Source organism: Pleuronectes platessa, chromosome 21 (assembly GCF_947347685.1).
Source record: "Pleuronectes platessa chromosome 21, fPlePla1.1, whole genome shotgun sequence".
Classification (NCBI taxonomy): domain Eukaryota; kingdom Metazoa; phylum Chordata; class Actinopteri; order Pleuronectiformes; family Pleuronectidae; genus Pleuronectes; species Pleuronectes platessa.
This window is the reverse complement of record NC_070646.1, coordinates 19487733-19500030: the sequence shown is the minus strand read 5'-3', so window position 1 is coordinate 19500030 and position 12298 is coordinate 19487733. Positions and strand designations below refer to the sequence as shown.

General features: G+C 45.4%; 24 non-coding genes across 24 annotated transcripts; all 24 read left to right on the top strand.

Moving 5' to 3' along the window:
- The first annotated feature begins 479 nt into the window (after positions 1-479).
- On the top strand, positions 480-592 carry LOC128427945 (U5 spliceosomal RNA). The gene has a single exon (XR_008333777.1). It is a non-coding gene; the product is annotated as a U5 spliceosomal RNA (small nuclear RNA).
- Positions 593-772: 180 nt separating this feature from the next.
- Positions 773-964, top strand: LOC128427558 (U2 spliceosomal RNA). Its single transcript, XR_008333451.1, has one exon. It is a non-coding gene; the product is annotated as a U2 spliceosomal RNA (small nuclear RNA).
- Positions 965-1478: 514 nt separating this feature from the next.
- Positions 1479-1595, top strand: LOC128427888 (U5 spliceosomal RNA). The gene has a single exon (XR_008333726.1). It is a non-coding gene; the product is annotated as a U5 spliceosomal RNA (small nuclear RNA).
- Positions 1596-1771: 176 nt separating this feature from the next.
- On the top strand, positions 1772-1963 carry LOC128427561 (U2 spliceosomal RNA). Its single transcript, XR_008333454.1, has one exon. It is a non-coding gene; the product is annotated as a U2 spliceosomal RNA (small nuclear RNA).
- A 514-nt stretch (positions 1964-2477) lies between these two features.
- Positions 2478-2594, top strand: LOC128427896 (U5 spliceosomal RNA). The gene has a single exon (XR_008333734.1). It is a non-coding gene; the product is annotated as a U5 spliceosomal RNA (small nuclear RNA).
- Positions 2595-2770: 176 nt separating this feature from the next.
- LOC128427517 (U2 spliceosomal RNA) lies at positions 2771-2962 on the top strand. Its single transcript, XR_008333414.1, has one exon. It is a non-coding gene; the product is annotated as a U2 spliceosomal RNA (small nuclear RNA).
- Positions 2963-3468: 506 nt separating this feature from the next.
- Positions 3469-3581, top strand: LOC128427715 (U5 spliceosomal RNA). Its single transcript, XR_008333570.1, has one exon. It is a non-coding gene; the product is annotated as a U5 spliceosomal RNA (small nuclear RNA).
- Positions 3582-3761: 180 nt separating this feature from the next.
- On the top strand, positions 3762-3953 carry LOC128427516 (U2 spliceosomal RNA). Its single transcript, XR_008333413.1, has one exon. It is a non-coding gene; the product is annotated as a U2 spliceosomal RNA (small nuclear RNA).
- Positions 3954-4459: 506 nt separating this feature from the next.
- LOC128427887 (U5 spliceosomal RNA) lies at positions 4460-4576 on the top strand. Its single transcript, XR_008333725.1, has one exon. It is a non-coding gene; the product is annotated as a U5 spliceosomal RNA (small nuclear RNA).
- Positions 4577-4752: 176 nt separating this feature from the next.
- On the top strand, positions 4753-4944 carry LOC128427474 (U2 spliceosomal RNA). Its single transcript, XR_008333375.1, has one exon. It is a non-coding gene; the product is annotated as a U2 spliceosomal RNA (small nuclear RNA).
- A 506-nt stretch (positions 4945-5450) lies between these two features.
- LOC128427885 (U5 spliceosomal RNA) lies at positions 5451-5567 on the top strand. Its single transcript, XR_008333724.1, has one exon. It is a non-coding gene; the product is annotated as a U5 spliceosomal RNA (small nuclear RNA).
- Positions 5568-5743: 176 nt separating this feature from the next.
- On the top strand, positions 5744-5935 carry LOC128427934 (U2 spliceosomal RNA). Its single transcript, XR_008333767.1, has one exon. It is a non-coding gene; the product is annotated as a U2 spliceosomal RNA (small nuclear RNA).
- A 506-nt stretch (positions 5936-6441) lies between these two features.
- On the top strand, positions 6442-6554 carry LOC128427714 (U5 spliceosomal RNA). The gene has a single exon (XR_008333569.1). It is a non-coding gene; the product is annotated as a U5 spliceosomal RNA (small nuclear RNA).
- A 180-nt stretch (positions 6555-6734) lies between these two features.
- Positions 6735-6926, top strand: LOC128427921 (U2 spliceosomal RNA). Its single transcript, XR_008333755.1, has one exon. It is a non-coding gene; the product is annotated as a U2 spliceosomal RNA (small nuclear RNA).
- A 506-nt stretch (positions 6927-7432) lies between these two features.
- Positions 7433-7549, top strand: LOC128427884 (U5 spliceosomal RNA). The gene has a single exon (XR_008333723.1). It is a non-coding gene; the product is annotated as a U5 spliceosomal RNA (small nuclear RNA).
- A 176-nt stretch (positions 7550-7725) lies between these two features.
- LOC128427614 (U2 spliceosomal RNA) lies at positions 7726-7917 on the top strand. The gene has a single exon (XR_008333501.1). It is a non-coding gene; the product is annotated as a U2 spliceosomal RNA (small nuclear RNA).
- A 514-nt stretch (positions 7918-8431) lies between these two features.
- On the top strand, positions 8432-8548 carry LOC128427882 (U5 spliceosomal RNA). The gene has a single exon (XR_008333721.1). It is a non-coding gene; the product is annotated as a U5 spliceosomal RNA (small nuclear RNA).
- A 176-nt stretch (positions 8549-8724) lies between these two features.
- LOC128427550 (U2 spliceosomal RNA) lies at positions 8725-8916 on the top strand. Its single transcript, XR_008333444.1, has one exon. It is a non-coding gene; the product is annotated as a U2 spliceosomal RNA (small nuclear RNA).
- Positions 8917-9422: 506 nt separating this feature from the next.
- LOC128427944 (U5 spliceosomal RNA) lies at positions 9423-9535 on the top strand. Its single transcript, XR_008333776.1, has one exon. It is a non-coding gene; the product is annotated as a U5 spliceosomal RNA (small nuclear RNA).
- A 180-nt stretch (positions 9536-9715) lies between these two features.
- Positions 9716-9907, top strand: LOC128427556 (U2 spliceosomal RNA). Its single transcript, XR_008333449.1, has one exon. It is a non-coding gene; the product is annotated as a U2 spliceosomal RNA (small nuclear RNA).
- A 514-nt stretch (positions 9908-10421) lies between these two features.
- On the top strand, positions 10422-10538 carry LOC128427881 (U5 spliceosomal RNA). The gene has a single exon (XR_008333720.1). It is a non-coding gene; the product is annotated as a U5 spliceosomal RNA (small nuclear RNA).
- Positions 10539-10714: 176 nt separating this feature from the next.
- LOC128427560 (U2 spliceosomal RNA) lies at positions 10715-10906 on the top strand. Its single transcript, XR_008333453.1, has one exon. It is a non-coding gene; the product is annotated as a U2 spliceosomal RNA (small nuclear RNA).
- A 514-nt stretch (positions 10907-11420) lies between these two features.
- On the top strand, positions 11421-11537 carry LOC128427880 (U5 spliceosomal RNA). Its single transcript, XR_008333719.1, has one exon. It is a non-coding gene; the product is annotated as a U5 spliceosomal RNA (small nuclear RNA).
- Positions 11538-11713: 176 nt separating this feature from the next.
- On the top strand, positions 11714-11905 carry LOC128427515 (U2 spliceosomal RNA). The gene has a single exon (XR_008333412.1). It is a non-coding gene; the product is annotated as a U2 spliceosomal RNA (small nuclear RNA).
- The last annotated feature ends 393 nt before the right edge of the window (positions 11906-12298 follow it).

Genomic DNA, 12298 nt, shown 5'->3' with positions numbered 1-12298 from the left:
GTGGAGTTTTAAAGGTGAATTCTACACTGGGTCAATGAAACTGAGGGAATGGCCTGGCAGAGTTTGACAAGTGTGCAAAACCGCTCTGATGACTCACTGCCTTGTGAAGTGATCATGCATGACTCTGCACAGGTTCACAATGAGCTTCAACTGGATTCCAAATTGAATCAGAAGCGTTTGTCAAAAACTGAAACTGGTTTTCACTCAAGATCCTCTGGGAGACTTGGTGAGAAAGCAGAGTCAGCTTTTTGGACCCAATGTAATTGGTTCAGGGATGTATCGCTTAAAAAGGCTTAAAAGCCAATCACTAGTCAGGGCAGGAGCAAATAAAGACTTGTCAAATTTTGGTTGGCAGATTGCGGCGTGGTGGGAATGTTGTATACTAGAATCTGACATGCGGAAAGCAAAGAGAGGCCCACCGCGTAGGTGGTGACTGTGACCGAGAGGCTCCACCGCTGCTCTCGAACAGAGGGCAATGCTGACTCTGGTTTCTCTTCATAACGCACAAGTCTTTCGCCTTTTATTAAAGACTTCCGTGGAGAGGAACAAACATGAGTTGAATCTATTTTTGGCAGGCTTTGCTTTATGGCTGAGCCTTATGAAATTGTGAAAAGTCAAAGAATTGTCTAGGTCAGAAATCAAGTGTCCACAAAGGAGAGCTTAGGCGGAGGTGATGAGCCGCAGCCATTGTTATGCACACCTACAAACGGGGTACCACAGCAAGGGAGATTTGCGCCAAGAGCTTGCCGTGGACATCCAACACTTGTGGATTATCGCTTCTCGGCCTTTTGGCTAAGATCAAGTGTAGTATCTGTTCTTTTCAGTTTAATATCTGATATGTCCTCTATATGAGGACTACATATTAAGCAGATTTTTGGCAAGAGGAGCAGAAATTTGGAGCTTGCTCCCTTCTCTCCAAGCATCGACCTAGCATTGCAGTGCCGCTGGGAACGGTGCACTCTGTTCTTACCTTGTAGAAAAGCAAACACTCAAACAATTGTGGAGTTTTAAAGGTGAATTCTACACTGGGTCAATGAAACTGAGGGAATGGCCTGGCAGAGTTTGACAAGTGTGCAAAACCGCTCTGATGACTCACTGCCTTGTGAAGTGATCATGCATGACTCTGCACGGGGTCACAATGAGCTTCAACTGGATTCCAAATTGAATCAGAAGCGATTGTCAAAAACTGAAACTGGTTTTCACTCAAGATCCTCTGAGAGACTTGGTGAGAAAGCAGAGTCAGCTTTTTGGACCCAATGTAAGTGGTTCAGGGATGTATCGCTTAAAAAGGCTTAAAAGCCAATCACTAGTCAGGGCAGGAGCAAATAAAGACTTGTATAATTTTGGTTGGCAGATGGCGGCGTGGTGGGAATGTTGTATACTAGAATCTGACATGCGGAAAGCAAAGAGAGGCCCACCGCGTAGGTGGTGACTGTGACCGAGAGGCTCCACCGCTGCTCTCGAACAGAGGGCCATGCTGACTCTGGTTTCTCTTCATAACGCACAAGTCTTTCGCCTTTTACTAAAGACTTCCGTGGAGAGGAACAAACATGAGTTGAATCTAATTTTGGCAGGCTTTGCTTTATGGCTGAGCCTTATGAAATTGTGAAAAGTCAAAGAATTGTCTAGGTCAGAAATCAAGTGTCCACAAAGGAGAGCTTAGGCGGAGGTGATGAGCAGCAGCCATTGTTATGCACACCTACAAACGGGGTACCACAGCAAGGGAGATTTGCGCCAAGAGCTTGGCGTGGACATCCAACACTTGTGGATTATCGCTTCTCAGCCTTTTGGCTAAGATCAAGTGTAGTATCTGTTCTTATCAGTTTAATATCTGATATGTCCTTTATATGAGGGCTACATATTAAGCAGATTTTTGGCAAGAGGAGCAGAAATTTGGAGCTTGCTCCCTTCTCTCCACGCATCGACCTAGCATTGCAGTGCCGCTGGGAACGGTGCACTCTGTTCTTACCTTGTAGAAAATCAAACACTCAAACAATTGTGGAGTTTTAAAGGTGAATTTTACACTGGGTCAATGAAACTGAGGGAATGGCCTGGCAGAGTTTGACAAGTGTTCAAAACCGCTCTCATGACTCTCTGCCTTGTGAAGTGATCATGCATGACTCTGCACGGGGTCACAATGAGCTTCAACTGGATTCCAAATTGAATCAGAAGCGATTGTCAAAAACTGAAACTGGTTTTCACTCAAGATCCTCTGGGAGACTTGGTGAGAAAGCAGAGTCAGCTTTTTGGACCCAATGTAAGTGGTTCAGGGATGTATCGCTTAAAAAGGCTTAAAAGCCAATCACTAGTCAGGGCAGGAGCAAATAAAGACTTGTATAATTTTGGTTGGCAGATGGGGGCGTGGTGGGAATGTTGTATACTAGAATCTGACATGCGGAAAGCAAAGAGAGGCCCACCGCGTAGGTGGTGACTGTGACGGAGAGGCTCCTCCGCTGCTCACGAACAGAGGGCCATGCTGACTCTGGTTTCTCTTCATAACGCACAAGTCTTTCGCCTTTTACTAAAGACTTCCGTGGAGAGGAACAAACATGAGTTGAGTCTAATTTTGGCAGGCTTTGCTTTATGGCTGAGCCTTATGAAATTGTGAAAAGTCAAAGAATTGTCTAGGTCAGAAATCAAGTGTCCACAAAGGAGAGCTTAGGCGGAGGTGATGAGCAGCAGCCATTGTTATGCACACCTACAAACGGGGTACCACAGCAAGGGAGATTTGCGCCAAGAGCTTGGCGTGGACATCCAACACTTGTGGATTATCGCTTCTCGGCCTTTTGGCTAAGATCAAGTGTAGTATCTGTTCTTATCAGTTTAATATCTGATATGTCCTTTATATGAGGGCTACATATTAAGCAGATTTTTGGCAAGAGGAGCAGAAATTTGGAGCTTGCTCCCTTCTCTCCACGCATCGACCTAGCATTGCAGTGCCGCTGGGAACGGTGCACTCTGTTCTTACCTTGTAGAAAAGCAAACAATTGTGGAGTTTTAAAGGTGAATTTTACACTGGGTCAATGGAACTGAGGGATTGGCCTGGCAGAGTTTGACAAGTGTGCAAAACCGCTCTGATGACTCACTGCCTTGTGAAGTGATCATTCATGACTCTTCACAGGTTCACAATGAGCTTCAACTGGATTCCAAATTGAATCAGAAGCGTTTGTCAAAAACTGAAACTGGTTTTCACTCAAGATCCTCTGGGAGACTTGGTGACAAAGCAGAGTCAGCTTTTTGGACCCAATGTAAGTGGTTCAGGGATGTATCGCTTAAAAAGGCTTAAAAGCCAATCACTAGTCAGGGCAGGAGCAAATAAAGACTTGTATAATTTTGTTTGGCAGATGGGGGCGTGGTGGGAATGTTGTATACTAGAATCTCACATGCGGAAAGCAAAGAGAGGCCCACCGCGTAGGTGGTGACTGTGACGGAGAGGCTCCTCCGCTGCTCTCGAACAGAGGGCCATGCTGACTCTGGTTTCTCTTCATAACGCACAAGTCTTTCGCCTTTTACTAAAGACTTCCGTGGAGAGGAACAAACTAGAGTTGAATCTATTTTTGGCAGGCTTTGCTTTATGGCTGAGCCTTATGAAATTGTGAAAAGTCAAAGAATTGTCTAGGTCAGAAATCAAGTGTCCACAAAGGAGAGCTTAGGCGGAGGTGATGAGCAGCAGCCATTGTTATGCACACCTACAAACGGGGTACCACAGCAAGGGAGATTTGCGCCAAGAGCTTGGCGTGGACATCCAACACTTGTGGATTATCGCTTCTCGGCCTTTTGGCTAAGATCAAGTGTAGTATCTGTTCTTATCAGTTTAATATCTGATATGTCCTTTATATGAGGGCTACATATTAAGCAGATTTTTGGCAAGAGGAGCAGAAATTTGGAGCTTGCTCCCTTCTCTCCACGCATCGACCTAGCATTGCAGTGCCGCTGGGAACGGTGCACTCTGTTCTTACCTTGTAGAAAAGCAAACAATTGTGGAGTTTTAAAGGTGAATTCTACACTGGGTCAATGGAACTGAGGGATTGGCCTGGCAGAGTTTGACAAGTGTGCAAAACCGCTCTGATGACTCACTGCCTTGTGAAGTGATCATTCATGACTCTGCACAGGTTCACAATGAGCTTCAACTGGATTCCAAATTGAATCAGAAGCGTTTGTCAAAAACTGAAACTGGTTTTCACTCAAGATCCTCTGGGAGACTTGGTGAGAAAGCAGAGTCAGCTTTTTGGACCCAATGTAAGTGGTTCAGGGATGTATCGCTTAAAAAGGCTTAAAAGCCAATCACTAGTCAGGGCAGGAGCAAATAAAGACTTGTATAATTTTGGTTGGCAGATGGGGGCGTGGTGGGAATGTTGTATACTAGAATCTGACATGCGGAAAGCAAAGAGAGGCCCACCGCGTAGGTGGTGACTGTGACGGAGAGGCTCCTCCGCTGCTCTCGAACAGAGGGCCATGCTGACTCTGGTTTCTCTTCATAACGCACAAGTCTTTCGCCTTTTACTAAAGACTTCCGTGGAGAGGAACAAACATGAGTTGAATCTAATTTTGGCAGGCTTTGCTTTATGGCTGAGCCTTATGAAATTGTGAAAAGTCAAAGAATTGTCTAGGTCAGAAATCAAGTGTCCACAAAAGAGAGCTTAGGCGGAGGTGATGAGCAGCAGCCATTGTTATGCACACCTACAAACGGGGTACCACAGCAAGGGAGATTTGCGCCAAGAGCTTGGCGTGGACATCCAACACTTGTGGATTATCGCTTCTCGGCCTTTTGGCTAAGATCAAGTGTAGTATCTGTTCTTTTCAGTTTAATATCTGATATGTCCTCTATATGAGGACTACATATTAAGCAGATTTTTGGCAAGAGGAGCAGAAATTTGGAGCTTGCTCCCTTCTCTCCACGCATCGACCTAGCATTGCAGTGCCGCTGGGAACGGTGCACTCTGTTCTTACCTTGTAGAAAAGCAAACAATTGTGGAGTTTTAAAGGTGAATTCTACACTGGGTCAATGAAACTGAGGGAATGGCCTGGCAGAGTTTGACAAGTGTGCAAAACCGCTCTGATGACTCACTGCCTTGTGAAGTGATCATGCATGACTCTGCACGGGGTCACAATGAGCTTCAACTGGATTCCAAATTGAATCAGAAGCGTTTGTCAAAAACTGAAACTGGTTTTCACTCAAGATCCTCTGGGAGACTTGGTGAGAAAGCAGAGTCAGCTTTTTGGACCCAATGTAATTGGTTCAGGGATGTATCGCTTAAAAAGGCTTAAAAGCCAATCACTAGTCAGGGCAGGAGCAAATAAAGACTTGTATAATTTTGGTTGGCAGATGGCGGCGTGGTGGGAATGTTGTATACTAGAATCTGACATGCGGAAAGCAAAGAGAGGCACACCGCGTAGGTGGTGACTGTGACGGAGAGGCTCCTCCGCTGCTCACGAACAGAGGGCCATGCTGACTCTGGTTTCTCTTCATAACGCACAAGTCTTTCGCCTTTTACTAAAGACTTCCGTGGAGAGGAACAAACATGAGTTGAATCTAATTTTGGCAGGCTTTGCTTTATGGCTGAGCCTTATGAAATTGTGAAAAGTCAAAGAATTGTCTAGGTCAGAAATCAAGTGTCCACAAAGGAGAGCTTAGGCGGAGGTGATGAGCAGCAGCCATTGTTATGCACACCTACAAACGGGGTACCACAGCAAGGGAGATTTGCGCCAAGAGCTTGGCGTGGACATCCAACACTTGTGGATTATCGCTTCTCGGCCTTTTGGCTAAGATCAAGTGTAGTATCTGTTCTTATCAGTTTAATATCTGATATGTCCTCTATATGAGGACTACGTATTAAGCAGATTTTTGGCAAGAGGAGCAGAAATTTGGAGCTTGCTCCCTTCTCTCCACGCATCGACCTAGCATTGCAGTGCCGCTGGGAACGGTGCACTCTGTTCTTACCTTGTAGAAAAGCAAACAATTGTGGAGTTTTAAAGGTGAATTCTACACTGGGTCAATGAAACTGAGGGAATGGCCTGGCAGAGTTTGACAAGTGTGCAAAACCGCTCTGATGACTCACTGCCTTGTGAAGTGATCATGCATGACTCTGCACGGGGTCACAATGAGCTTCAACTGGATTCCAAATTGAATCAGAAGCGTTTGTCAAAAACTGAAACTGGTTTTCACTAAAGATCCTCTGGGAGACTTGGTGAGAAAGCAGAGTCAGCTTTTTGGACCCAATGTAAGTGGTTCAGGGATGTATCGCTTAAAAAGGCTTAAAAGCCAATCACTAGTCAGGGCAGGAGCAAATAAAGACTTGTATAATTTTGGTTGGCAGATGGGGGCGTGTTGGGAATGTTGTATACTAGAATCTGACATGCGGAAAGCAAAGAGAGGCCCACCGCGTAGGTGGTGACTGTGACCGAGAGGCTCCACCGCTGCTCTCGAACAGAGGGCCATGCTGACTCTGGTTTCTCTTCATAACGCACAAGTCTTTCGCCTTTTACTAAAGACTTCCGTGGAGAGGAACAAACTAGAGTTGAATCTATTTTTGGCAGGCTTTGCTTTATGGCTGAGCCTTATGAAATTGTGAAAAGTCAAAGAATTGTCTAGGTCAGAAATCAAGTGTCCACAAAGGAGAGCTTAGGCGGAGGTGATGAGCAGCAGCCATTGTTATGCACACCTACAAACGGGGTACCACAGCAAGGGAGATTTGCGCCAAGAGCTTGGCGTGGACATCCAACACTTGTGGATTATCGCTTCTCGGCCTTTTGGCTAAGATCAAGTGTAGTATCTGTTCTTATCAGTTTAATATCTGATATGTCCTCTATATGAGGACTACGTATTAAGCAGATTTTTGGCAAGAGGAGCAGAAATTTGGAGCTTGCTCCCTTCTCTCCACGCATCGACCTAGCATTGCAGTGCCGCTGGGAACGGTGCACTCTGTTCTTACCTTGTAGAAAAGCAAACAATTGTGGAGTTTTAAAGGTGAATTCTACACTGGGTCAATGAAACTGAGGGAATGGCCTGGCAGAGTTTGACAAGTGTGCAAAACCGCTCTGATGACTCACTGCCTTGTGAAGTGATCATGCATGACTCTGCACGGGGTCACAATGAGCTTCAACTGGATTCCAAATTGAATCAGAAGCGTTTGTCAAAAACTGAAACTGGTTTTCACTCAAGATCCTCTGGGAGACTTGGTGAGAAAGCAGAGTCAGCTTTTTGGACCCAATGTAATTGGTTCAGGGATGTATCGCTTAAAAAGGCTTAAAAGCCAATCACTAGTCAGGGCAGGAGCAAATAAAGACTTGTATAATTTTGGTTGGCAGATGGCGGCGTGGTGGGAATGTTGTATACTAGAATCTGACATGCGGAAAGCAAAGAGAGGCCCACCGCGTAGGTGGTGACTGTGACCGAGAGGCTCCACCGCTGCTCTCGAACAGAGGGCCATGCTGACTCTGGTTTCTCTTCATAACGCACAAGTCTTTCGCCTTTTACTAAAGACTTCCGTGGAGAGGAACAAACATGAGTTGAATCTAATTTTGGCAGGCTTTGCTTTATGGCTGAGCCTTATGAAATTGTGAAAAGTCAAAGAATTGTCTAGGTCAGAAATCAAGTGTCCACAAAGGAGAGCTTAGGCGGAGGTGATGAGCAGCAGCCATTGTTATGCACACCTACAAACGGGGTACCACAGCAAGGGAGATTTGCGCCAAGAGCTTGGCGTGGACATCCAACACTTGTGGATTATCGCTTCTCGGCCTTTTGGCTAAGATCAAGTGTAGTATCTGTTCTTTTCAGTTTAATATCTGATATGTCCTCTATATGAGGACTACATATTAAGCAGATTTTTGGCAAGAGGAGCAGAAATTTGGATCTTGCTCCCTTCTCTCCACGCATCAACCTAGCATTGCAGTGCCGCTGGGAATGGTGCACTCTGTTCTTACCTTGTAGAAAAGCAAACACTCAAACAATTGTGGAGTTTTAAAGGTGAATTCTACACTGGGTCAATGAAACTGAGGGAATGGCCTGGCAGAGTTTGACAAGTGTGCAAAACCGCTCTGATGACTCACTGCCTTGTGAAGTGATTATGCATGACTCTGCACGGGGTCACAATGAGCTTCAACTGGATTCCAAATTGAATCAGAAGCGTTTGTCAAAAACTGAAACTGGTTTTCACTCAAGATCCTCTGGGAGACTTGTTGAGAAAGCAGAGTCAACTTTTTGGACCCAATGTAAGTGGTTCAGGGATGTATCGCTTAAAAAGGCTTAAAAGCCAATCACTAGTCAGGGCAGGAGCAAATAAAGACTTGTATAATTTTGGTTGGCAGATGGGGGCGTGGTGGGAATGTTGTATACTAGAATCTGACATGCGGAAAGCAAAGAGAGGCCCACCGCGTAGGTGGTGACTGTGACCGAGAGGCTCCTCCGCTGCTCTCGAACAGAGGGCCATGCTGACTCTGGTTTCTCTTCATAACGCACAAGTCTTTCGCCTTTTACTAAAGACTTCCGTGGAGAGGAACAAACATGAGTTGAATCTAATTTTGGCAGGCTTTGCTTTATGGCTGAGCCTTATGAAATTGTGAAAAGTCAAAGAATTGTCTAGGTCAGAAATCAAGTGTCCACAAAGGAGAGCTTAGGCGGAGGTGATGAGCAGCAGCCATTGTTATGCACACCTACAAACGGGGTACCACAGCAAGGGAGATTTGCGCCAAGAGCTTGGCGTGGACATCCAACACTTGTGGATTATCGCTTCTCGGCCTTTTGGCTAAGATCAAGTGTAGTATCTGTTCTTATCAGTTTAATATCTGATATGTCCTCTATATGAGGACTACATATTAAGCAGATTTTTGGCAAGAGGAGCAGAAATTTGGAGCTTGCTCCCTTCTCTCCACGCATCGACCTAGCATTGCAGTGCCGCTGGGAACGGTGCACTCTGTTCTTACCTTGTAGAAAAGCAAACAATTGTGGAGTTTTAAAGGTGAATTCTACACTGGGTCAATGAAACTGAGGGAATGGCCTGGCAGAGTTTGACAAGTGTGCAAAACCGCTCTGATGACTCACTGCCTTGTGAAGTGATCATGCATGACTCTGCACAGGTTCACAATGAGCTTCAACTGGATTCCAAATTGAATCAGAAGCGTTTGTCAAAAACTGAAACTGGTTTTCACTCAAGATCCTCTGGGAGACTTGGTGAGAAAGCAGAGTCAGCTTTTTGGACCCAATGTAATTGGTTCAGGGATGTATCGCTTAAAAAGGCTTAAAAGCCAATCACTAGTCAGGGCAGGAGCAAATAAAGACTTGTCAAATTTTGGTTGGCAGATTGCGGCGTGGTGGGAATGTTGTATACTAGAATCTGACATGCGGAAAGCAAAGAGAGGCCCACCGCGTAGGTGGTGACTGTGACCGAGAGGCTCCACCGCTGCTCTCGAACAGAGGGCAATGCTGACTCTGGTTTCTCTTCATAACGCACAAGTCTTTCGCCTTTTATTAAAGACTTCCGTGGAGAGGAACAAACATGAGTTGAATCTATTTTTGGCAGGCTTTGCTTTATGGCTGAGCCTTATGAAATTGTGAAAAGTCAAAGAATTGTCTAGGTCAGAAATCAAGTGTCCACAAAGGAGAGCTTAGGCGGAGGTGATGAGCCGCAGCCATTGTTATGCACACCTACAAACGGGGTACCACAGCAAGGGAGATTTGCGCCAAGAGCTTGCCGTGGACATCCAACACTTGTGGATTATCGCTTCTCGGCCTTTTGGCTAAGATCAAGTGTAGTATCTGTTCTTTTCAGTTTAATATCTGATATGTCCTCTATATGAGGACTACATATTAAGCAGATTTTTGGCAAGAGGAGCAGAAATTTGGAGCTTGCTCCCTTCTCTCCAAGCATCGACCTAGCATTGCAGTGCCGCTGGGAACGGTGCACTCTGTTCTTACCTTGTAGAAAAGCAAACACTCAAACAATTGTGGAGTTTTAAAGGTGAATTCTACACTGGGTCAATGAAACTGAGGGAATGGCCTGGCAGAGTTTGACAAGTGTGCAAAACCGCTCTGATGACTCACTGCCTTGTGAAGTGATCATGCATGACTCTGCACGGGGTCACAATGAGCTTCAACTGGATTCCAAATTGAATCAGAAGCGATTGTCAAAAACTGAAACTGGTTTTCACTCAAGATCCTCTGAGAGACTTGGTGAGAAAGCAGAGTCAGCTTTTTGGACCCAATGTAAGTGGTTCAGGGATGTATCGCTTAAAAAGGCTTAAAAGCCAATCACTAGTCAGGGCAGGAGCAAATAAAGACTTGTATAATTTTGGTTGGCAGATGGCGGCGTGGTGGGAATGTTGTATACTAGAATCTGACATGCGGAAAGCAAAGAGAGGCCCACCGCGTAGGTGGTGACTGTGACCGAGAGGCTCCACCGCTGCTCTCGAACAGAGGGCCATGCTGACTCTGGTTTCTCTTCATAACGCACAAGTCTTTCGCCTTTTACTAAAGACTTCCGTGGAGAGGAACAAACATGAGTTGAATCTAATTTTGGCAGGCTTTGCTTTATGGCTGAGCCTTATGAAATTGTGAAAAGTCAAAGAATTGTCTAGGTCAGAAATCAAGTGTCCACAAAGGAGAGCTTAGGCGGAGGTGATGAGCAGCAGCCATTGTTATGCACACCTACAAACGGGGTACCACAGCAAGGGAGATTTGCGCCAAGAGCTTGGCGTGGACATCCAACACTTGTGGATTATCGCTTCTCAGCCTTTTGGCTAAGATCAAGTGTAGTATCTGTTCTTATCAGTTTAATATCTGATATGTCCTTTATATGAGGGCTACATATTAAGCAGATTTTTGGCAAGAGGAGCAGAAATTTGGAGCTTGCTCCCTTCTCTCCACGCATCGACCTAGCATTGCAGTGCCGCTGGGAACGGTGCACTCTGTTCTTACCTTGTAGAAAAGCAAACACTCAAACAATTGTGGAGTTTTAAAGGTGAATTTTACACTGGGTCAATGAAACTGAGGGAATGGCCTGGCAGAGTTTGACAAGTGTTCAAAACCGCTCTCATGACTCTCTGCCTTGTGAAGTGATCATGCATGACTCTGCACGGGGTCACAATGAGCTTCAACTGGATTCCAAATTGAATCAGAAGCGATTGTCAAAAACTGAAACTGGTTTTCACTCAAGATCCTCTGGGAGACTTGGTGAGAAAGCAGAGTCAGCTTTTTGGACCCAATGTAAGTGGTTCAGGGATGTATCGCTTAAAAAGGCTTAAAAGCCAATCACTAGTCAGGGCAGGAGCAAATAAAGACTTGTATAATTTTGGTTGGCAGATGGGGGCGTGGTGGGAATGTTGTATACTAGAATCTGACATGCGGAAAGCAAAGAGAGGCCCACCGCGTAGGTGGTGACTGTGACGGAGAGGCTCCTCCGCTGCTCACGAACAGAGGGCCATGCTGACTCTGGTTTCTCTTCATAACGCACAAGTCTTTCGCCTTTTACTAAAGACTTCCGTGGAGAGGAACAAACATGAGTTGAATCTAATTTTGGCAGGCTTTGCTTTATGGCTGAGCCTTATGAAATTGTGAAAAGTCAAAGAATTGTCTAGGTCAGAAATCAAGTGTCCACAAAGGAGAGCTTAGGCGGAGGTGATGAGCAGCAGCCATTGTTATGCACACCTACAAACGGGGTACCACAGCAAGGGAGATTTGCGCCAAGAGCTTGGCGTGGACATCCAACACTTGTGGATTATCGCTTCTCGGCCTTTTGGCTAAGATCAAGTGTAGTATCTGTTCTTATCAGTTTAATATCTGATATGTCCTTTATATGAGGGCTACATATTAAGCAGATTTTTGGCAAGAGGAGCAGAAATTTGGAGCTTGCTCCCTTCTCTCCACGCATCGACCTAGCATTGCAGTGCCGCTGGGAACGGTGCACTCTGTTCTTACCTTGTAGAAAAGCAAACAATTGTGGAGTTTTAAAGGTGAATTTTACACTGGGTCAATGGAACTGAGGGATTGGCCTGGCAGAGTTTGACAAGTGTGCAAAACCGCTCTGATGACTCACTGCCTTGTGAAGTGATCATTCATGACTCTTCACAGGTTCACAATGAGCTTCAACTGGATTCCAAATTGAATCAGAAGCGTTTGTCAAAAACTGAAACTGGTTTTCACTCAAGATCCTCTGGGAGACTTGGTGACAAAGCAGAGTCAGCTTTTTGGACCCAATGTAAGTGGTTCAGGGATGTATCGCTTAAAAAGGCTTAAAAGCCAATCACTAGTCAGGGCAGGAGCAAATAAAGACTTGTATAATTTTGGTTGGCAGATGGGGGCGTG